Raw genomic sequence first — 12,378 nt, 5'->3', positions numbered from 1 at the left:
AAGATACACAGGCGTTTGTAGCACGTTTTTACTGTGTAAATGTATCCAAAATGCATGTAATCAGCACGTGACTATATCAATTAATTTTGGTCAGAGCCAAATACTAGGAAGAATCAAAAACAAAGCGGCTTTCTGTAAAACAATACATTACAATAACAGACAAAAAAAAAAAAAGGAATTATAAATGCAACGCACTACAAAAAAACAATAAAAAACCACAATAACCTAATTTACCTAATAGGTGCAGTAATGGTAGAGAAAATCTGCAACATCAAAAGCTCATCGTGGGAACGTAGCCCAAATAAAAGGTATGGCTCTCGGAGGAAGGGGAGATAGAAGCTACAGCGAAAAATAGAACAAAAAATTGCAAAAAAAGCTAATATAAAACACTACCAAAAAGGTGACATGAGACAATTAGCAGACCCTTAGAAATTGTCCAGCTCTCACTACAATATCTAATGTCTATGGTGACCATCACTCATGTACTTTGTGCGGGGTGGTGTACCGGACTATTATATTAGGGCACCTATGAACTTTAGCTAGATGGTAAAGTTCGCATTAGCTGCCCTATAACCTGACTTTGATGTACTGTGTGTACTGTACTTGTGGGTGTGGTGGGAGGAGATGTCTTCATTAGATTTGGGGGAGTCCACTCTATAGATGTTGTGTAATCACAACTTGTACTTATTTAAACAAGGCTCTTTAACAGCCTATTAAACCAGGTGCCGGGCTGCAATGGGTTAACTCCCTGCAGCATTCCTGATGTACCTGCACATGCAGCAGGCCCAGGCTGGAGGGGTGTGATTGGCTGCAGCAGTCTGACTGTCCGCCCCTTCCATGAGCAGGTTATGGAGGGAGGGACAGACAGGTGAGTTTTAACCTGTGTTCTTGATTTAGGAAGGACTCAGAAAGAAGCCTGAGAGTTCTAGGAAAGGATTTCTTCTCCTGAGGATCTTCTGGAGGGGGCACAAGCCCTTTTACTAAGCCTAAATCTCCTGATCCTGGCAGCGGTGAGTTAATAAGTAACACTTTCTGTGTCACCTATAGACATAATGGACTGCAGACCATGGAAGCTCCTTCCCAACATGTCCTTCACCAGATTGCTTCATTTCTTAGCAAAAGTCATTTCTGAGAAGTGAAACCACAGTGTCTCAGCATTGTAGTCCTGTGCTGGAAGGAAACAAACCCTATCCTTATGTCTGTGAGGCAGATTGTTAGCTGTGTGAGAGCAGGCGCTGTCTGGATTAACCCTCTGTGTGCTGGAGCAGCACTTTAGGTATGTTTTCTGACACTGTCAAAACTTGATTCCTTTCCTTCTCTGTTTCTGATCTTTTGCTCCTTCTAAGCAGCTGTTTTACCTGGAAAGGCTCCATACAGCGATCAATAATCAGTAAAGGGCTCGTTCAGACGTTGATGGTTTTTCTCACATGCAAAGAAAAAAAAAAAGCCTTCAGCTTTTACCCATTTAGTTTGCTTTTCCTGGATGAAAAAATAACTTCTGGAGGTTCTCAAGGCAAACAGTTGGAGTGCCATCCGTAAAATATATAATAATTTAATTTTATTTTCTTTGCGAGTTAAATCTGAGACTTGGATCAAAATCGGACAAGTCTCTGATGTTGCACAGACCATTCAGTCCCCAAAAATATACTGGCACATGAACAGACCCATAGACTGATACATACACTTCTATCCGTGAGAAAACCACTTGTTTAGATGAGCCCTTACTGATCAAGGCGTTCAGAAAAAAGCTAATATTTATCTCCAGACTTATGACATTTCTACAGGTAAACATTACAGTCTGGTTTATTTGTTTTTCTAGTTTGTGGTGTTATGTTGTATGCTCACTGTATCTTCCATGACACAGAGTGAACTCCAATCGCCACCAATCTTGAAGCGATAACACAAAAGTTGTTGTTTTGGGAGTGAATGGGAGCCTTATAAGTTATGGTGTCACTGTCGTGCACTGACGTAGGCTGGCAGGAATACACCCGTCCTATTAAATGATGGAATGTTGTATAAAGGAATGATTTAGAAACCCGCAGGCAGATCTTGTGTAACTATCTGGCAAAAAGACAAGTAAGGCGGGCCGCAGAGCCTTATCTTCCATTACTTACCCATAAACTGGTGACTTTATAATCCGAAACACGTTTTCTCGAAACTCGATCGTCCATTTTTATTTGCAAGCGCTTTGTATCTCCCATGTCAGACCCTGCTGTGTAATTATATGGGACGTCTCTGGGCCTAATATAGTATAAAATGCATATATTTCTGAATACACTATGGATACCATACAAAATGTCGTCTGCATTCCATAGAGTAAGTGAATTCTTGCTACCTGCTTGTGTAATCTGCACGAGATATTATCAGGCTGAGATGATCGCTCTTCTATTCTGCGGACATTATAACTTGCCTCGTACATGCTGAATGCCTTCACTTTTATTTGCCTCTGATATTGTTTTCTCAGCAGGTATGGGGAAACGCTTATCATAGTTGTCACAAGGATTAGGTTTGCTAAAGGTTTAGAGACTGTAGAAAAGTGCTGACTGTTTTCTGTTTGCCATATGCTTGTACACTGGCCACGTCACTTGTGGCACTCGCCTTCATCTTCAGTTCATCGCTGGGCTTGGCATTGAGCATATTTACACAAGAGCTGTAAAGCTATGGTTCTGTTCACATCTGCAGGAAAAGATCTTTTCAGAGATGTGCACAATTTTTATATATAATTTTTTTTTTTTTTTCTCGGATCAGACGCCATGGTGGAAACCTGGATCAAGTAACGCTGGTCTGAGAGTCTAAAGCTATGTTAACACATCCATGCAAGAAAACAATACCTATAAATTCCTCCCTTTTCCTAACCATCCCACCTTCTCCCCCATTAAAAGACTTGTTTCCTTTTCGGACAACACCCTTTTTGATCACTAGGTTCCCTTTATTATATAATAACCGCTATACTCCTCTCCTGTACAGGTGCCATTCCAGCTGTGTTGGTACTGGCTCATGGCTCTTCCGAGGTTCACATGACATTGTCACCCAGGGGCCCTGCAGCAAGTTAGTGACTGCATCGTTCTACCCTTCTTTGACCAAATTGCCCATCCTCAGGAATTGAGAGCTGCTGCTTCTTTGAGAGAGCCAGTGCAGACACTGCTGGAATGGCGCCTGTATCGGATGTGAGTGCATAGCTGGTATTTTATAAGGGAAAACTTAGTGATTGAGAAGGGGTTGTCCGAGTAGAGAAAAACCCCCTTCATGCTTTATCTCTCTGCAGCGCCCCAGGGTCCTGGCCGTTGCAGTAATATCATTCTCCTCTAGGGGGGGAGTGATGTTACGTTTGGAGGCAATAAAGGAGATCTCTTTACCAGGTAACACAAACATACAACACATTTCATACTCCAGTCCACCAGGGGGAGCTATGCTCCTATTTATTAGGGCACTCTTCACAATTAGGTAAAACTGGTGGTCTGGAGAGGAAGTAAGTCAGTTGCTGCCTGACCTTTGCTCAGGTAGTTGGTCCCTGACAGGGGTGGGATCCTGTCAGAGGCCTAGACAGAAGGCCACGGAGCTACGCCTGCCCCACGTGCGGCAGCTTCCAGAAAGAGACACGAACAGAGAACTGTATTGTAGAGAGTGAGAAGAAGTCATAGCAAAAGGAAACCAGAAGGAGTTCTACCCTGCACAGGCTGCCTCCTTCTGAGGTGCAGGATCCCGGTTGCCGGAACACCGAAGGAGCAACAGTCCTTTATGCCTTGCTCCAGAGACCTATAAAGGCACGGATGATTGACCTCGTGGAGACCAAAACATCCAACACCGCAGAGACACCATCACGTGTTTCTCAACGCGGTGATCCAGAACACTGCCCCCAAATATGCAAATGCTCCAGAGACCGGCAGGACAGCTAATTTCACGTTACCTGCCCACCCTATACCCAGGAGGCAAGGTGGCACCCACGAGAGGAAGGGGCATGGGACCCCCTTAAAGCACCATCGGTCACCGTGACCGAATACCACAAGTGACATCACGAACATATCCCTTTCCCTCTTTTTTTTTTTTTTTTTTTTTTTTTTTATTTCTTTACAGATCCCAACAGACTGTAATGACTGAGTCTGATTCCCAAAATGGATCAGAATAGGACAAAGCCCCGGATCACACACAGCGAGATATGGCGGAGTCTCGCAGGTTAAAACCAAGCTCTAGCACCGACACTCCGGAACGTAGCGTGCAGCCGCATAGCAATACATGGAGCTGCACGCTCCGCTCCGGAATGCCAGAGCAGGTTTTTAACCTGTTAAACTCGGCCGTATCTCGCTGTAGTGTGACTCTGGCCATACTCAGTCTCACGGTCCGAACACTCAGATCGGTTTTTAAAATGGATGTGTGTATAGGCTCATTCACATGGCCGTATGATCCGCCAAAACATCGGACCAATGTTCCTTAGACACTGTCCTGGGAAAAAAATGGCTGCATACTCCAGTTAACCAGCTAAGGCTAAACAGACAGTTGTAGGCTGATATTAATAGCCTCGGAAGGGGTTATGGATATTGGCCCCTTCCCAGACTAAGATCCTTTTCCTCTCCAGAAATGTTGCATCCAGTAGATGCACCAATTCTGGCTCTTAGACTCCCAATTGCAGTGGCAAGTATGATAATAGTTGTGGGGTTGATGATAGTTGTTTTTATGTTCATTAGCATGAAGCCCAGGAGTTAGTAATGGAGGCATTTATTAGACCCCTACATTATTAAATTTGACTACAGGATTAGTAAAGACAAAGTCAAGTCCTTTAATTGAAATAAACACTCTGACTCTGTTTTGCCCGTTTATTCTCCAAAAAATAAAAAAGCAAAGTTATACTCTCTCACCTTTCCACCGAAAATGTTTGTCCCATGACAATCTGGATTGTTTGGTGAGTGGTCATATCGGTAACATGACTGTTCACCACGCCAGTCAGAGCACACTGAGCAGAGCTTGAAAAAGCGGCTGTGTGTGATCTATGGTAACCTCATATATGTCACCGTCGGTCACAAGCAGACATTACATTTCTTCTTGCTATGTGAGTACGCAATGACTGTGCGCAGCATTTTACAGTTTAAACGAATTGGATGGGACTTGGAGATCTCATGCCCATTGTGATTTTTCTATAATTCAGGGTAAAATGACCTGCTGTACCCCAAAAAAAAAAAAGCAACATCAAATACTCACCGTGGGAACGTAGCCTTAGGCTCCGTAATATAATATCAAAAACATGAGCTATCTGCGTATGCACCGTGTAGGAAAATAAACCGATACATTTGGAAACCAGTGTGATAACCTGTGGTACATCAGTAGCATAGAAATGGATCATGATTTACCTTACACCATCTTGATAACTTCTCATAGGTTATCCAGCTTAAAAAGATTAAAATAACATAAAATTGCACAAGCTACAGACCTGATGTCAAGCGAAGGTTTGAATCACTTTATTTTATCTTTAATAAAAATGTTTCGACTTTTGAAATTTCATCCCCGTACTGGCCAGCGTTGTCAATATGGGTGTATTATGGACAAGGCCAGTTTCACACGTCAGTGGCTCCGGTACGTGAGGTGACAGTTTCCTCACGTACCGGAGACACTGACTCACGTAGACACATGTCAGCGTGTTTTCACGGACCGTGTGTCCGTTTGAAAAACACGGAGACATGTCAGTGTTCGTGGGAGCACACGGACCCATTAAAGTCAATGGGTCCGTGTAAAACACGTACCGCACACACATGCAGTAAGCTTGTGGTGCTGAAGCCCCATTCATTTCTTCTCTCCAGCAGGGGTGGATATGGGATAGGATAGGGGTGGAGCCGCATATTCATCACTGTAATAAGCGGCACCACGTGACTGCTCATACAGGAAGAGCTGCGACACTGAGAGGAAGCATCGAGGGAGCCGGGTAAGTATTTTAATGCCAGCGGGCGGGCGCACAGGGAGAGGGAGGGGGGAGCTTACCGGGAACTTTATTTTAACAAAAAAAAAAAAAAAAAAGTTTAATTCCTTCGCTCCAGTGAACGCTGCTGGAGAGAAGAAATGAATGGGGCTTCAGCACCACAAGCTGGGGGGACAGCGCTTACTGTAGTGCTGTCTCTCCTGCACAGTGCGTGTGGTACCCAGTCGGCACACGGCTGCCGCACGTGTGCCACACTGATGTACCACGTAAGCACACGGATAACTCCGGTACCCTTTTTTTTTTTTTTTTCCTGGTAAAGGAATTATCTGAACGTGTGGGACGGGCCCTAGGCAAAATTCAAAGTGGGGGGGGGTCCCCATGTCCATATAAAAACACGTACATGTTATACCGATATCGGTGTCACCACTGTTTTTCAATCCATGTGCCATCCATGTTTTTTCCTTTATGGTTAATGGAAATGAAATTACAAAGCTTCTCATATACTTTCCATGCTAAACACAGATGGCACACGGACAGCACATGCACTGCATGTTTACACAGACTCAGAGGCATAGTTAGGGTTTCGGTTTGGGGGGGCGTAGTTTCTGAGTGAGCCCCTAACCAGGTAACCTTGATTACAACTCAGTGACGCGCCCTAATACTGGAGGAGAACCTCAGCAGATGACCACACTTGTCACTGAAGATAATCTCTATATAAAGACCAATATGGATATTACCGCCATATGGTCAGTGGTAGATAGCAGCCCTACAGAACATATAACAGATCACTGCACAGTTACAGATGACTTACCGCTGACGTTCTTTCTGATGGAATTTTTCATTTTTCCTGTTTTTTTTTCCATCTGGCCCAGACCGACATGACGACTTTTTCCAGCTACAACTCGTCTGCAGAGAATACAACAAAGACATGGTTAACTTCTCATATTCCAGCCCCATCACCATCTATCCCCAACCTGCACAAACTCCTCATCCTGCTGATACGGCAGCAGCGGCTCAGTATTGGGGTATGTGTCCCTATTACTGCCCCTGATACCCCAATACTGAGCCCTTCTGCTGTATGTGTCCTTATTACTGCACCTGCTGTGTGGTTCTCTGTGCCCTCTAAATTCTAAAGCAAATCTCTACAATATAGTAATGCTGGGTGCAAGTGCCCTAGAAAACAGTGCCCATATTTTGCCCCTAGAAAGTAATAATGCCCTGTGTGCCCCTTTTGATAGTGACAATAAACTGAGTTCCCCTATAATAAGCGCCCACTTTACATTTATTAAAGTCTCGAGTCTCCCCCTGTACAGCTCCCCTTTACACAGTATGATGCTCTCTTATACACAGTATAATGCACCCACACAGTATACTGACTCTTTAGTAGCCCCCAAACTGTTTGATGGCTCCAACAATGTATAATGACCCCCACACTGTAATCTCCATACTGTATGATGGCCCCCTAGAAAGCCTCCATATACAGTATCATAATGCACCAAATAGTCCACAATATAGTATAATGCACTCCCCATAGGCAGACTCTATAGCATAAGGCAGCAGACCCTGTAATATAAGGCATCACCCCCATATTGTCAGACCCTGTAATGAGGCAGCGCCCCCATTGTCAGACCCTGTAATGAGGCAGCGCCCCCATAGGCAGACCCTGTAATGAGGCAGCAGCACCCATTAAAAAAAATGGACGCCGATACTGACAGGGATGATGGGAGAAGGAGCGCTGCGCTCCTTCTCCCATCAATTTGATCAGCTGCATCGGCTAAATGCCGGTACAGCTGATTTTCCGAGGATGGCGGGGGGCCCATTGCTAGCACCGCCTCAAGCCCCCCCCCGGCCTGCTCAGGGGCCCCATAGCAGCAGAGCAGAGAGATCGATTCTCCCTGCTCTGCCACAGAATGTAATTGTATCGGCGCGCATATCGCGCTGATACAGTTACAGTACCATAGCTCCGGGTGGCCCCCTCAGGGCACCGGGCTCGGAGCACCCGCACCCCCCCCCCCGGTAGCTACGCTACTGCATAGACTCATAGACTTACTCATAGACGTACACGGACTCATAGACTTGTATTTGCCCTTGTCATCTGTGCTGCTGGGAAAACATGGACATGAGTGCAGCACCATAGGTCAAATAGGGCACACGTGGCATCTGTGGAAAAACATGATACACGGTTGTGTGAAGAGGGCTGTGCAGTCACATAATAGAAAACAGCAGAATTGCCATATTTTCCTATCGCCACGACAGCACCCCTACGAGAGAGGGGATCTGCCCACCTTCCGGACAGGAACCTACAGAATTTAAAGGGGCGGTCCCCCTCACCACTCCAGTTTGGGTTCCTGTCCGGACGGCGGGAGCCTGCAGCAGCAGTCTTACCCGGGCCTCCATGCCTCCGCGCGGTGTCTGTTAGGAACGGCGGAATCGGGGGCTCGGAAGCAGCGTCGGGGGTGTCCTGCGTGCAGACCCCCCCTCGTCTGGCCATGAGGAGCGCGTCCCAGGAGTCGGGCAGTGCCGTCCTGGTCCGCGGTGAAGCGCGGTGTGCAGCGTCCACACCGGCGCTGGTGAACCCGGAAGTAGTTGATACGCTTCCGGGGTAAGCCGGGGGAGGAGCGCTGCAGCGCTGTAAAAGAGCGACGCTGATGGTAGGAGGCGCGCAACCATGTCCTCAGTAGGGGACGCCGAGCACCCTCATGGAGAGGGAACGGAACAGCGCAGTAAGAATGGTAGTCGCTCAGGGAGAAGCAGCAGCAGCGTGGTACGGGGGGCAGCAGCGTGCAAGCGCCTCAGCGTCACATTTGGATCCTACTCCTCCAGAACCGGTATTCACAGGATCAGCCTTATGGTGAGTGTTAAATCAGACACCTGGTGCTGATATGGTCTGTTATTTGTGCTTTGTTTTAGGGGAAAAAGACCACTAAATCTAAGCACAAGCAATGTGCTCTATGCATGACTCCAATGCCTGACAGTTACACCAAAAGGCTGTGTCAGGCTTGCATATCTCAGACCTTAGAAGAGGAAGCTCCCCTTCGGTCATCAGACCTTAGAGCGGTCATCAGGGAGGAAATAAGCTATTCCCTTAGAGGCAGCCGCCAGGAAAGGTCGGGCAGGGACATATCGCCAGGATCTAGTCTGTCCCTGCAAGAAGGGGAATGTTCCAGATCTTCATCCCCATCCTCCTCAGATGAAGAGGGAAGGCCTTGTTTCTCGGTAGACAACATGGACATGTTAGTTAAAGGAGTCCGAGCTACCATGGGTGTTGCAGAGGGCAAAGAACCAAGGTCCGCACAGGACATAATGTTTGCGGGCTTTGTGCCAGAGGAGTCGTAAGGCTTTTCCGGTGGTGGATACGGTCAAGACTCTTATAAAGAGAGAATGGGATAAGCAAGACAAAGGTTTCCTTCCGTCATCAGCCAAAAGAAGGTATCCCTTTGATGACAATGAGCTGGCGGAGTGGATGAAAGTCCCGAAAGTGGATGCAGCGGTGGCGTCAACATCTAAAGCCGGTACTTTGCCGCTGGAGGACGTGGGCCTTTTGAAAGACCCGTCAGATAGGAAGGCGGACATGTTTTTGAGAAAAACATGGGAGTCAACTGCCGGGGCGTTTAAACCTGCTATCTCTAGCACATGTACAGCTAGATCCGTCATGGTGTGGATATCCCAACTGGAAGAACAGCTGAAGTCCAAGGTGCCCAGAGACAAGATGCTGAATTCCCTTTCGCAAATACGTGAAGGGGTGGCGTATTTAGCGGACGCATCAGTGGATTCATTAAAATTGGCGGCAAGATCAGCAGGTCTCTCAAATGCTGCTCGCCGTGCCTTATGGCTTAAGACCAGGAAAGGGGATGCCCAGGCGAAAGCTAAACTGTGTACAATACCGTGTAGGGGTGAGTACCTGTTTGGCCCGGTATTGGATGATATCCTGGCTAAGGCTGAGGATAGGAAGAAAAGTTTTCCTAAAGCTTTCAATCCTACCTTTAGGAATACCTTCAGGAGACGCTTCCAATACAGAAGACCCTACCAAAACCGAGACTGGGAACCATCAGACCCGAAAAAGAAAGGTTCAGACTTTAATGCTTCAACATCTTCCTCAAGAAGAAGAAGAAGGAATTATCGTTAATAATGATCTTCCAGTAGGGGGCAGATTAAATTACTTCTATGCTCAGTGGGCCAAAATAACTTCGAGCAATTGGGTTCTGGGTATAATTAATTCAGGGTTAAAATTAGAGTTCCGGGAAAGACCTTCTGAATTTTATATCTTGACTGCCCCTGATTCCTTAGACCAACAAAAGGCCCTTGAAAAAGAGGTCCAAATGTTAAGACGGAAGAAAGTCATAGTGGAGGTTCCAAAACATCAGCAGGGGAAAGGGTTCTATTCCCCTTTATTTTTAATCTCCAAGCCAGATGGATCCTTTCGAACCATCATAAACTTACGGAGATTAAACAAACATCTAGAGTATCATGCCTTTAAGATGGAGTCTATTAAAACGGCAACTAAACTTCTCTTTCCCAGATGTTATATGACAGTCCTTGATTTAAAAGATGCGTATTACCATCTGCCCATTCACCAGGATCATCAACAATTCCTCAGAATGGCGGTGCGCTTAAACGACCAGGTCAGACACTTTCAGTTTGCTGCAATGCCCTTTGGTCTATCTATGGCACCGAGGGTGTTTACTAAAGTCATGGCAGAAGTAATGGCCTATGTCAGAGAACAGGATACGTTAATTATACCCTACTTGGATGACTTCCTGGTAGTGGGAAATTCTTTTTGCCAGTGTAGTACTCGCCTAAATCATGTAATATCTTCCTTACAGGACTTGGGTTGGATAGTCAATATGGAAAAGTCAAGACTCGAACCATCAACGACTCAGACTTTCCTAGGTATTCTGCTGGATTCGGAAGTACAACAGTGTTTCCTTCCGGAAGAGAAAAAGCAGAGGATTGTGCACAAAGTCAGTACGGTAACAAAGAAGCCAGATCTGACTTTAAGAGACGCTATGTCCCTTCTGGGATCCCTAACGTCCTGCATACCAGCCGTCCAGTGGGCTCAATTCCACACTCGAGTGTTGCAGGCCAAGTCTTGGATGCAGAGAGGAGTCTTCAAGGGCAATTAGGCGGAAGACTCAGGCTGTCCACCGCCACTCTACACAGTCTGAGATGGTGGTTGAACAGAAGACATTTAGGAAAAGGAGTACGCTGGAGTATAGTACCAGACAACACGGTCACAACCGATGCCAGTCCTATAGGTTGGGGAGCTCACATAGGAGATGTCTGGACTCAAGGGCAATGGTCTCTCTTAGAGGCTCAAGAGTCCTCAAACTGGAAGGAGCTCACGGCAGTAAAGAAAGCCTTACTCAGGTTGCTTCCATCTCTGCAGGATTCACATGTAAGAATCCAGACAGACAACACAACAGTAGTGGCGTATCTCAACCATCAAGGGGGTACAAGGTCAAGATCCCTAATGAACACCGCCACAGACATACTAGAAATAGCCGAAGCCCACTTTCGCTCTCTATCAGCTGTGCACATTCGGGGAGAGCTCAACACAGAGGCAGATTACCTCAGCCGTCATTCTCTACGTCAGGGAGAATGGGTTCTAGATCGACGGGTGTTCAGACAAATAGTGGACCTGTGGGGATTGCCAGTAATCGATCTATTCGCAACGAGAGAGAACAGGCAGACCAGGAAGTTCGCTTCTCTTCGGGTGGCGGACAAGCCCTGTATAATAGACTCCCTTCAAATACACTGGAATTTTCCTCTAGCTTACGCGTTCCCTCCAATGTGTCTGATCCCGTTAGTCCTCAGGAAGATCAGGGAGAACAGGGCGAGAGTGATCCTGATTGCCCCCTTTTGGCCCAGGAGGGCATGGTTCTCGTTACTCAGGGCAATGTCTGTGTCCGACCCCTGGGTACTGCCGACCAGCCCGGAGCTTCTTTCTCAGGGTCCATTCAGTTACCCCAATGTGGAATCCTTGCATCTGACGGCGTGGAATTTGAGAGGGAGTTATTGAGGAGAAGAGGGTTTTCAGAGGCTCTCATATCTACCCTTTTAAATAGTCGGAAAGAAGTCACCACTAAGATCTATGCTAAAACTTGGAAAAAGTTCCTTGCCTTCTACCAAAATCCCTTTTCTGGCAAGGTTCCAATTCCGGCTATTCTGGAGTTTTTACAGAAAGGCCGAGAATTGGGCTTGGCGGTAAATACCCTTAGAGTCCAAGTATCAGCTTTGGGAGCGTTATATAACAGTGATGTGGCGGGAAATAGATGGGTTTCCCGATTTATCAGGGCCACTGAACGTAGTAAACCAGTGTATATTCCTAGATTACCACCATGGAATCTAAATTTTGGTTTTAGACGCCTTAACAGAAGCCCCCTTTGAGCCAATAGATTCTGTCTCCATTAAAAATTTAACTTTAAAAACAGCCTTCCTAGTAGCCCTGACCTCTGCTAGGAGAGTGAGTGACT

The 12,378-nt window shown here is 46.4% G+C and overlaps 1 protein-coding gene across 2 annotated transcripts in view; it reads left to right on the top strand.

The window, feature by feature from the left end:
• The first annotated feature begins 843 nt into the window (after positions 1-843).
• C3H1orf116 (chromosome 3 C1orf116 homolog) overlaps positions 844-12,378 on the top strand; it is a 56,326-nt gene continuing 44,791 nt past the window's right edge. The window contains exon 1 of one of the 2 annotated variants that reach the window (XM_069756278.1): positions 844-1,010. The gene's annotated coding sequence lies outside the window, so the exon portion shown is untranslated. Of the gene's footprint in view, positions 1,011-1,153; positions 1,277-12,378 lie in introns of those variants that run through there. The other variant, XM_069756279.1, reaches the window with a different exon arrangement.

The sequence above is a fragment of the Ranitomeya imitator genome, chromosome 3, assembly GCF_032444005.1.
Source record: "Ranitomeya imitator isolate aRanImi1 chromosome 3, aRanImi1.pri, whole genome shotgun sequence".
NCBI lineage: Eukaryota > Metazoa > Chordata > Amphibia > Anura > Dendrobatidae > Ranitomeya > Ranitomeya imitator.
The sequence above is the reverse complement of the archived record's forward strand: the minus strand, read 5'-3'. Positions and strand labels throughout refer to the sequence as shown.